Source organism: Mandrillus leucophaeus, unplaced genomic scaffold (assembly GCF_000951045.1).
Source record: "Mandrillus leucophaeus isolate KB7577 unplaced genomic scaffold, Mleu.le_1.0 Scaffold30, whole genome shotgun sequence".
Classification (NCBI taxonomy): Eukaryota; Metazoa; Chordata; class Mammalia; order Primates; family Cercopithecidae; genus Mandrillus; species Mandrillus leucophaeus.
The window spans coordinates 3,709,562-3,720,583 of record NW_012103143.1 but is presented as its reverse complement, the minus strand read 5'-3'; the positions used below and the strand labels follow the sequence as shown (position 1 = coordinate 3,720,583).

At 52.7% G+C, this 11,022-nt stretch overlaps 1 pseudogene; it reads left to right on the top strand.

Annotated features, from left to right (window-relative positions):
- Positions 1-9,381: 9,381 nt before the first annotated feature.
- Positions 9,382-11,022, top strand: part of LOC105544528 — a 6,766-nt pseudogene continuing 5,125 nt past the window's right edge.

Sequence of the window (11,022 nt, the reverse complement as noted above, 5' to 3'; positions counted from 1 at the left end):
GGCTGTGTCCCGTGTCTATAAGAGCACCCAGCGTGCAGCAGGACCTGGATGAATGTTCGTCGAGTGAATGAATGAGCACACACAGAGAGGTGGTTGGTTTCTAGGTTCACCCCATCCCTGAAGATCTCTGCCAGGCAGCTGGAGTCTGGAGAGGTGGTTCCAAACTCCACGCCTCCTCCTGTCTGCTGAGAAGGCCACGGGTTTGTGTGGCAACCTCAGGGTGCTGGTTCCCCGCAGGCACCTGTGTGGCTTCTTCCAGCTGGCTGGGATCCAGGCAGCCCCTGGGAGGGTCCAGCCACCTTCACACCTGGGGCACAGTCAGCCTGACTGTTTGCTGGAGTCTGTGGTGCCCAGATTTGGAGCCTTTTGGTGAGAAATGTGCATTTTCATGGCAAGATGGTCTCAGGAAATCCCCACCTATTCATGTGCAAAACACGGGGGCCTCTGGGGTCCCCAGGGGCTGGAGCTTTGACAAACAAGGATCAGAGGGAGTGGCAGAGGGGCCTGAAGTCCAAAATCAAGGTGTGGGCAGGGCTGTGTGCCTGTCCTGTTCCGGGCCAGGAGCCAAGGCCAGAAGAGGTGCAGGGCTGGGAGGCTGGCCAGAGCATCCCAGTCTAATTCTGCTGGGCGTGGGGCTGAGGATGACAGGCTTTCGTACAGGTCACACTAGTTCTGGGGCCACACTCGCTCCGGCAGGCGGTCATGTGCAAGACAGCAGGGGTCGGGATGCCTGGATTCAGCCCCAGCTTAGCTGCTGACTCCAAGGGGGACTTTCAGAAAGTCAACCCACCTCCCCGGGCCTCAGTTTCCTTCTCTGTGAATTGAAACTTGGTTACTCCTACTGTTCATTTCTCGTTCTGAAAATCTTAGGATTCCAGAAACTCTACCTTCTGCCCAGCGCAGGAATCCTCCTCAGCGCAGGAATCCTTCTCCTCTTTCCTTGAATACTCTCAGTGAGGGGGCGCTCACTCTCAGGGCCAAAGGGGCTGGATGCAGGAGACGGAGCATGGCCGGATTCTCTGCTGGACACTCTGGTTGTGGCCAGTCCTCTCTGGGGACTCACATGGGGATCCCTAGAGGCTCAAGCATCGTCTCCCCCAGGCTGTCAGATAAGATCCGGGATGCCCAGCTAAGTCTGAATTTGAGAGAAATGACAACTTCTTAGTATAACCCAACAGCTCCAACAACTGCCAGGGACATGCTTATACTAATAGCTTATTCAGTGTTCATCTGAAGTTCACGTTGAACTAGATGTTCCATTTTGCTTGCTAAGTCTGGCAACCCCAACATGTAGCTCTTCTTTCTGGAGCTTTGGGGACTCTTCCACACCCCTTTTCCCAGAGTAGGTTTGACAGAGGGACTATGACTCTGTGTGTGTGTGTCGGCGGTTGGCGGGGGGGGATGGAGTTTCACTCTTGCTGCCCAGGCTGGAGTGCAGTGGCACCATCTCAGCTCACTGCAATCTCTGCCTCCCGGGTTCAAGCGATTCTCCTGCCTCAGCCTCCCCCGTAGCTGGGATTACAGGCACGTGGCCAGGACTGTGACTCTTAAGACCAGGGGCAGGAAGGATCGAGGCCTGGCCCGGGCTTTAGGTGGAGCAATTGGAATCACGCTTTTGCATGGTCCTGACCCAGGGTCATATATAAGTAGTTTCACAGCAAACTGCAGCGTGGGAGAAATTTGTGCTTCTGAGGGGGGGTGTGCTGCGGGTCCCCTAGGATCACAGGCACCCATGCTGGGGTACAGCCGGCGGTGCCCCAAGCAGCGCCCCTCTGGTGCGCCTCCCTCTCACCTCCAGGACCTTCAGGCTCAGCTGCAGGAGACCTTTGCCTGAAAGCTCTAGCTGTCTGCCTTCCCTCTTGCCTTCTTCTGGAGTCTAATACTCTATCTGGCTGAACTGCCACCCTCCAAACCCCAGTGGGAGGTGAGCAGGCCAGTCAGTCACCCCCTTGCCCTGAGGAGTTTGGGCTCTGCCCCTGACCTTCCCCTTTCATCCCTGGGGACCTACCTCTCCAGTTTAGGATTCTCGGCACAGTCCCAAGGCCGACTCTGGAAATTTAACACACTGAGGACCTCTCAGGCCTCCAGGTGCCCACTCAGCTCTTGCCGGGAGGGGTCCCCGGGGTGTGCAGGGTTCAGCAAGGACTTCTTGCTGCCTACGATAGGCGGGGCGCTGTTGTAGTGAATGAACAAACATCCTACTCCAACGGCACTTATGCTTAGGTGGGGGGCAGAAGACAAGTAAAATAAGTAAGAAAATGACACAGTGTCTCAGGAGGTGGTGAGAGGCAGAATGGAGAAGAAAGAAAGGGAGGGCTGCAGGGAAGGCCGGGGAGGGGGCGGGATGGGAGGGGCTGCAACTTTAATTCCGGGGGTCGGGAAAAGCCTTGCTAAAGAAAAAGGGTCCCTTGGGCGTCGATGAGAGGGGAGCCTGCAAGTGGATCCAGCGAGGGTGCCTCAGGTAGAGGACGGAGCGGGGACAAAGGCCAGGAGATTGGACTGGAAGAGGGAGGAGGCCAGAGCAGCTGCAGCAGTGGACGAAGGGCAGACAGAGAGCTGCAGAAGCAAAGGCCTAGGGGGCCATGGCAAGGCTTGAGCTTTGCTCGGAGTGAAATAGGAGCCACTGGGTGATTTTTTATTTTTTTTATTTTTTATTTTTTTTTTAAGACAGAGTCTCGCTCTGTCACCCAGGCTGGAGTGAAGTGGCGTGATCTCGGCTCACTGCAACTTCCGCCTCCCAGGTTCAAGCAATTCTCCTGCCTCAGGCTTTCAAGTAGCTGGGATTACAGGTGCCTACCACCATGCCTGGCTAATTTTTGTATTTTGAGTAGAGACGGAGTTTCACCATATTGGTCAGGCTGGTCTCGAACTCCTGACCTTGTGATCCGCCCGCCTCGGCTTCCCAAAGTACTGGGATTACAGGCGTGAACCACCGCGCCTGGCTGCCATTGGGCGAATTTAAGCCGACCAGGAGTCTGATGAGACTTGGGCTGTAAAAAGGTCTTCTGACTGTGAGACTGAGAACAGATCACCGTGGAACAAGGAGCAGAGACCACCCGAAGACTCCTGTCATCACGAGGGGAGTGAGGTGGGTGCCTGGAATGCCAGGGGAACTGTGGGTGGAGAGAAGAGGTGGCGGGTGAGCCAGGACTCTGCATACGTCATGCTGTCTCAGCTCATGGGGACAGCCAGGCTACCTCCCTGCCCTTGACTTGGATGACCCCTGACACTTTGGACTGGAAATGTGTTTGTTTGTCTCCATTTCAATGAATGATTTATTTTCCGGTTTATAAAATGCACCCGCCATACTTGCTCATGAGCTTACAGACCCAAAGAAAGAACGTCAGGAATTTCCCAGCAGGACAGGGGCCAGGCTCACCCCGCCCCACACGCAGGCATCTCTGCTCAGCCCCCTCACCCCTGCCAGCCCAGCGCCCAGAGGCTGAAGCCAGCAGCAGCCCTGTGAGGCCCCATAGGCCCTGTGGGAGCAGATTCCAGGCCCAGTGATCAACCCTCGCCTACGGCCACCCCTTCCCGAAAGGTCCCCTCCTCGGCCGGCCGTCGACATCAGAGACACGCCTTGACCGTGGGCTGGCAGCTGGCAAGCAAGGGGCCGCATGGAGTTCCAGGGGCCAAAGGCCGTCAGCTGAGAGCTCAAGGGCTCCCAAAAGACAAGACCCAGCAAGCAGAGAGGGAAGGTGGCAGGCACAGCCCAACGCAGCCCTGAGCCTCAGGGGATAGTAGGGGAATCCACCCAGCTCTGCTGTGCAATCCTGGACAATTCACTGAATCCCTCTGTTCTGCGTGCATCCAGCTCAAAACGCTGCTTAGGAGGCTGGGGTGCTGGGGCCCTTTATTAAGCCATGTTTGCAAAGCCCTCCAAGGGCTGCAGATGAAAGCGCCTATAGAAGTACAAAGCGCTATCTCCAGTAACCCTCTCCGTCCCAGGCAGGACTGGAGACCCATAAAAGAGAAGGAAAGAGGCGGCCAAGGGCATTTGGCCCCAAGCACGGAGGCCACTGAGACTAGACCCCGGCAATGTCGGGCCCCGAGAGGCATCTCTCAGCAGCAGGCTCCTCACCACCGGCTCTTGTCCCTCCCTGTCCCTCACTAGGCAGCACCCCAGCACTCTGGCCTCCCTCAGCAGGCCCATCTGCTGGGGCACAGAGATGGATCAGAACCCTCTGCAACAGCTGCCAATGGAAGCCTTAGACCAGCGTTCCAGGCTCCAATGCATGGCCCCAGCCAGCCTGGCCCTCACTGTCCTCACACAGGCCACCTCTGCGCCTCCTCCTGATCTCCTCCAGCCTAGATGTCCTCTCCTCTGTTCGTCTGTGCCTGGAGGTCCAGCCTGGGGAGGCTCCCTGCCCACCACATCCCTGGTGGCCTCTGGCCTCCATAGCCATGGTTCATGGGTGCTCAGGATCCTGGCAGGGGACTCTGGGTGTGCCTGTCCCCTCACCTCTGGCGTCCTCAGATGTCACATCCGTGGAGCCCACCAACCTCAGGCACTAGGGCTGTTCCTTGACCCCTGACTTCCCCTGCCATCTTTCTACACAGAAACAACCCCATGCCCTGTGTCTGAAATAGTCCGGACTGCCCTCCTTCATCTCTTTGCTCCCTGCACTGGGGGAATGTCTGCTAAAATGACTCTTGTCTCCCAGAGTGCTGGGGTTACAGGCTTGAGCCACCACGCCCGGCCCTGTTCGAGTTTTTGAGGAACCTCCGTTCCACATCCCCTCCAGCCCCTGTGTGAGCACACACTGCATGTCCACGGTCACTCTCTCAGGCTCGAGGCCTGAAGGGTGAGTGGTGGGTAGGGATGGGATCCGTGCTTTGCTTGTTTTGCTTTGCACTGCCTTGTACTGTCAATTTACTCTCCAGAAAGCCTGTTCCGTGCCCACTCAGGCAGGGGCTTGCTTCAGTGCCTGCTGGGCCTTGTGGGTGATTGGCACCTTGAGGTGTCATGGACCACCCCGGGGGGGCCACTAACACATCCTTCCCTCTCTGGGACCTCGTTTCAGCCTCTGGGGACCCTGGCTGGCCCTGGCACATCTGGAGGTTGCCCCCAGAGTTGGCGGGGCAGCTCAGGGAAGACTTGTCCTTGTGGGGTCAGGGCGCCAGCAGGCGGCACTAGCCCGTGCACTGTGGGGGAGGGAAGGCTGGACCAGGGAGGGCCCTCTGCCACATAGCCTCTTCCTGAGCAAGCCCTGGTCATGCCAGAATGGTGGCCTTTGTGAATCACTGATGTGGAGGGCTAGGAAGGGCTAGGGCGGGGAATGGGGAATGAAGGAAGGAGGGCCCACAGGCCCTCCAGGTGGTGGCTGAGGGACTGTAGCTGATTTTTTGCCACTGCAGAGCGACATGTGAGAGCCATTTTTTTTTTTTCAGACAGGGTCTTGCTCTGTCACCACGCCTGAGTGCAGTGGTGCGATCTCAGCTCACTGCCACCTCCGCCTCCCGGGTTCAAGCAATTCTCCCTCAGCCTCCTGAGTAGCTGGGATTATAGGCACCTGCCACCATGCCCAACTAATTTTTTTTTTTTTTTTTTTGTATTTTTAGTAGAGACAGGGTTTCACCATATTGGCCAGGCTGGTTTCAAACTCCTGACCTTAAATGATCCGTCCGCCTCGGGCTCCCAAAGTGCTGGGGTTACAGGTGCGAGCCACTGTACCCGGCCGCTTATTGGATTTTCTTCCAAGCATGTATTACCATCCAAAACCATCTCATGCATTGGTTCTCTCGCTGATCATTATTCCTCACCCACATGCTGTGGCCCCAAAGCAGGGACCAAGTGTTTTGTGGTTGCCGTGTGGCTACCATCCCCTGGCACATGGTAGGTGCTTGATAAGCATCGTGTTGAGTGCATGGGGCGACCAGAAATAGGGGAGCTTGCAGGTCCCCAGCACTCATGCAACAGGGCTCTGATCAGGCCGGCTCTCTGCTCTGAACTGCACATTTTTTTTTTTTTTTAAACTGTTGTGAGAATCTGCAGTAATCACTTGGCTCGTCTCTAATCCTGATTTAATGAGGCCACACTGGTTCTTTGGTGTTAATATTCTCTGAAGTTCAGCTCTAAGAAAAATAAAAAGAAAGACCGCCCCGCCACCTACCCATCACCAAAAAAAGACACAAGGGAGCATCCTAGAATTTGGGATGCATCAAAACCAAAGAAAAAAGCAGAACGTGCCCCAACGTTTGGCCCAAGCAGCCTCTGAGGGCCAGCCGTGCTGCGAGCGTTTGTAGTGCAGTGGCACAGCCCTCCAGATGTTCCCTGGAAGGACTGCCACTTCAAACGCCGGGGCTCAAGCCCATTACCTGCACAGCCTTTGTGTATTTCAAAGGGGAAGCCAGTTGAACTTTCCCTGTAATCATTGGGCCCAAACTTGCCTTTAATGGACCATCAGGGAACACAGCAAGGAGAACTCCCCAATCATTACCACGTTCTGATGGCCTCGGAGCCCACCTGGAGAGGCCCGCGGGGCAGCCACCTGTGGTTCTTGCCACGCCTGCTCTAGGGAAGGCTAGGACTCCATCCAACTGAGCGCTGGACTGGGAGTCAGAAGCCACAACTGAGGGCCTAGGTTGCCTGGCCCCGCTTCCTGGGCCGTGGTGTCCCACTTTCCGTATGTGAACCCCACCTCGGCTGCTTGCTTTGCTCTGAGACCTTGGGCAGGTATCCTCACCTTGCTGAGTCCCCGTTTTGCAATCGGCTATGGAGAATAAAAACAGAACCTACCTCTCCAGTTTGCTCTGAAGCGTAGGCGTTTTCTAAATGACAATACTCTGAAGAAATATGTACTGAGTTGAATCGTGTCCCCCCAGAATGTATGTCTACCTGGAACCTCGCAAGGTGAACTTATTTGGGAGAAGGATCTCTACAGATGTAATTAAGGTAAGAATCCAGATGAGATCATCCCAAACTAGGATGGGCCCTAAATCCAGTGAATGGTATTCTTATGAGAGACGGCTGGGCGCAGTGCTCACGCCTGTAGTCCCAGCACTTTGGGAGGCCAAGATGCGTGGATCATCTGAGGTCAGGAGTTTGAGACTAGCCTGGCTAATATGGTGAAACCCCATCTCTACTAAAAAGACAAAAAATTAGCAGTGTGTGGTGGCACGCACCTGTAATCCCAGCTACTCAGGAAACTGAGGCAGGAGAAGCACTTGAACCCAGGAGGCAGAAGCTGCAGTGAGCCAAGATCGAGCCATTGTACTCCAGTCTGGGCAACAAGAGTGAAACTCCATCTCAGAAAAAAAAAAGAGAGAGAGAGACACAGAAAGACAGACAAGGGGAAGATACAGATATTCAGGAGGCCCTGTGAAGCTGGAGGCTGAGGCTGGAGTGATGCAGCCACAAGCCAAGGAATGTCTGGAGCCACCAGAAGGTGGAAGGGGCAGCAAGCGTCCTTCCCTAGAGTCTTCAGAGGGAGCAGGGCCATGCTGACTCCCTGATTTTGAAATTTCTGGCCTCTAGAACTGTGAGACAATACATTTCTGATATTGCAAGCTATCAAGTTTGCAGGTGTTTATTATAGCAGCCTTGGGAAATTAATAACAAATACAAGTCATTGTTCTTGTAGTTGTTACTCTAAAGAATTCTCTGTGACCAGTACACGGTGCCTCATGCCTGTAATCTCAGCACTTTGGGAGGCCGAGGTGGGCAGATCACCTGAGGTCAGGAGTTCAAGACCAGCCTGGCCAACATGGTGAAACCCAGTCTCTACTAAAAATGACAAAAATTATCTGGGTATGGTGACGTACACCTGTAATCCCAGCTACTCAGGAGGCTGAGGCAGGAGGATGGCTTGAACCCAGGAGGTGGAGGTCAAGTGAGCCACTGCACTCCAGCCTGGGCGACAAGAGCAAAACTCCATCTCAAAAAAAAAAAAAAAAAAGAATTCTCTGAGCCACTGAAATGTCTCACCAGACACTTAGGCCCACAGTGACCTCTGTAGATGAGCAGCAGCTCCCTCTGTCTCCAAAGCAATTGAAAAAGGAAGAAGCGATGCATAAGGGAAAGACGGACCTTGGTTTGGAATGTGGCTCTGAGCCCATTCCTAGCTGTAGACTTTGACAAGTCACTGATCCTCTGTGAACCTCTGTCTCTTTATGAAATGGAGACCATTTTATCCACCTCCAAGAATTCTGTGATGATGAAACTAGGTCAGGATGTAAAGCATTCACACATAAGTGTTCAGTAAATGGGGTGGGTGTCTATATTAGTTTGTTTATTTTTTTTGAGATGGAGTCTCACTCAGTCACCCAGGTTGGAGTGCAATGGTACAATCTCAGCGCACTGCAAACTTTTCCTCCCAAGTTCAAGTGATTCTCCTGCCTCAGCCTCCTGAGTAGCTGAGATTACAAGCATGTGCCACCACGCCTGGCTAATTTTTGTATTTTTAGTAAAGATGGGGTTTTGCCATATTGGCCAGGTTGGTCTCGAACTCCTGACCTCAGGTGATCCATCTGCCTTGGCCTCCCAAAGTTCTGAGATTACAGGCATGAGCCACTGCACCTGGCCTATATTAGTTATCTACTGTTACATAGTACATTTCCCCAACATTTAGAGGCTGAAAACAACAATGGACCTTTATTATCTCACATAGCATTATAGCTCTGCATCAGGTATGTGGGAGCAACTTAACTGGATATTTTTGGCTCAAGATCTCTCTTGAAATCTTGATGTGTTGAAATCAAGATGTCAGCTAGGGCTGTAGTCTCATCTGATGGTTTGACTGGGGCTGGAGCATCCACTTTCAAGGTGCCTCACTCACATGTCTGTGGGCAGGAGGCCTCAGTTCCTCACCACTTGGACTTTCCATAGGGCTGCTTGGGTGTCCTCCCAACATGGCAGCTGGCTTCCCCCAGAGCATGTGATCCAAGAAAGAGCAAGGTGCAAGTGGTAATGTCTTGGGCGTCATACTCCGCCACTTCCACCACATTCTACTGATCCTAGAGAGCAACCCTGAAACAACGAGGGAGGGAACTCTACACGGGCACTGACACTAGAGAGTAGCCCATTGGAGGCCATTGGGGGGCTGGCTACCACTGCGTCTCAGAGGGCAAGGTGTTCTTGGGGATGCTGCCAGGCAGAAGCCTACCTAACAAGTGGCTTTGCTGTCTAGACTTGCCTCTGGGGCCAGCTGCCTGGGAGCTGGGAGCCTGATCTGGCCACATGCCCAGCAGCTCCCCTGTAATTTCATTTGTCTAAGGCCTCTTCATGTCTCACCAGGGCTCCTTCATGTGAGCACTAAGGGCCAACATTGAGCCACAAAGACTTCCAACCCAGAGCCCATGTCAGCAGCCCACCCAGAGCCTCACATGTTCTCCTGGGAGCCCAGCCTAAAGATTAGAGCCCCAGAGACACCTCAGGGGCCAATGGGCAGGGCTGAGTTCTGGAGGGGGCGGTGTCCCAGACCCCCACCAGGACCCTACAGCAGCTCCCTGAGTGTGTTGTATGAGTGTTCACATGTGAGTGCATCATGTGCAAACCTGTATGTGAAAGCGTGTGCAGGGAGATGTGTGTGCCAGCACAACTGGAATCTGTTCATGTGTGACAGAATCTGACATTTCCACACATACAAAACATTGCAAGCACAGCAGTGCTGGAACTGACAGAAGATCCAGGCCACCACCTTGCCTCCCCCTGAATCCTGTCACCAGCTGCCTCTGATCTCAGACGTATTCCAACAATCACTTAAAACATGGTGGATTACTATGAAGTTTTAGGCTTGCAGAGACACGCCTCACCCAAGGAAAGTAAAAAGGCATATTGGAAACTGGCACTGAAGTGACACCCACATAGAAATCCTGATAATAAAGAATAAGCAGAGAGAAAATTCAAACAAGTAGTGGAGGCGTATGAGGTGCTGTCAGATGCTAAGAAACGGGACCTCAATGACAAATATGGCAAAGAAGGATGAATTGGTGGAGGAAGAGGTGGACGTCATTTTGACAGTCCGTTTGAGTTTGGCTTCACATTTTGCAACCCAGAGATGACGTCTTCAGGGAAATTTTTTGGTAGAAGGGACCCATTCTCATCTGACTTCTTTGAAGACCTTTTTGAGGACATTTTTGGGAATCAAAGGCATCCCCGAGGAAGCAGAAGCCAAGGAATGGGGTCATTTTTCTACACGTCCAGTGGATTTCCATCTTTTGGAAGTGGATTTTCTTCTTTTCACGCAGTATTTACTTCATTTAGGTCCCTGGGTCATGGGGGCCTCACTTCATTCTCTTCCACATCATTTGGTGGTAGTGGGATGGGCAACTTCAAATCAATATCAACTTCTGCTAAAATGGTTAATGGCAGAAAAATGACTACAAAGAGAATTGTTGAGAATGGTCAAAGAAAGAGTAGAAGTTGAAGAAGACTGCCAGTTAAAGTCCTTAGCAATCCATGGTAAGGAGCAGCTGCTGCAAGTAATTCAACGCAAGCTTTTAACAGAAATGGTTTTTTCTTTTTTTCTTTTTTTTCAGACGGAGTCTCGCTCTGTCGCCCAGGCTGGAGTGCAGTGGCCAGATCTCAGCTCACTGCAAGCTCCACCTCCTGGGTTTACGCCATTCTCCTGCCTCAGCCTCCCGAGTAGCCAGGACTATAGGCGCCCGCCACCGCGCCCGGCTAGTTTTTTGTATTTTTTAGTAGAGACAGGGTTTCACCATGTTAGCCAGGATGGTCTCAATCTCCTGACCTCGTGATCTGCCCGTCTCGGCCTCCCAAAGTGCAGGGATTACAGGCTTGAGCCACCGCACCCGGCCTTAACAGAAATGTTAAACTAAAACAAGCACCATTTGAGGATTAACAGGAACTTTTTTTTTTTTTTTTTGAAGATTTCAAATGAACTCGACTTTCAGTATAATTGTACCTAATCTAAAGTATTTATAAACAACTCACTGGAGCCTCTATTTGTCATGGACTTTTGAGTTGATTGTTGGGACCACATAATAGGACCATTGTTTTTTTGTGGTTTTTTTGTTTGTTTTTGATTTTGTTTTTTGTTTGTCTTTTTTTTTTTTTTTTTT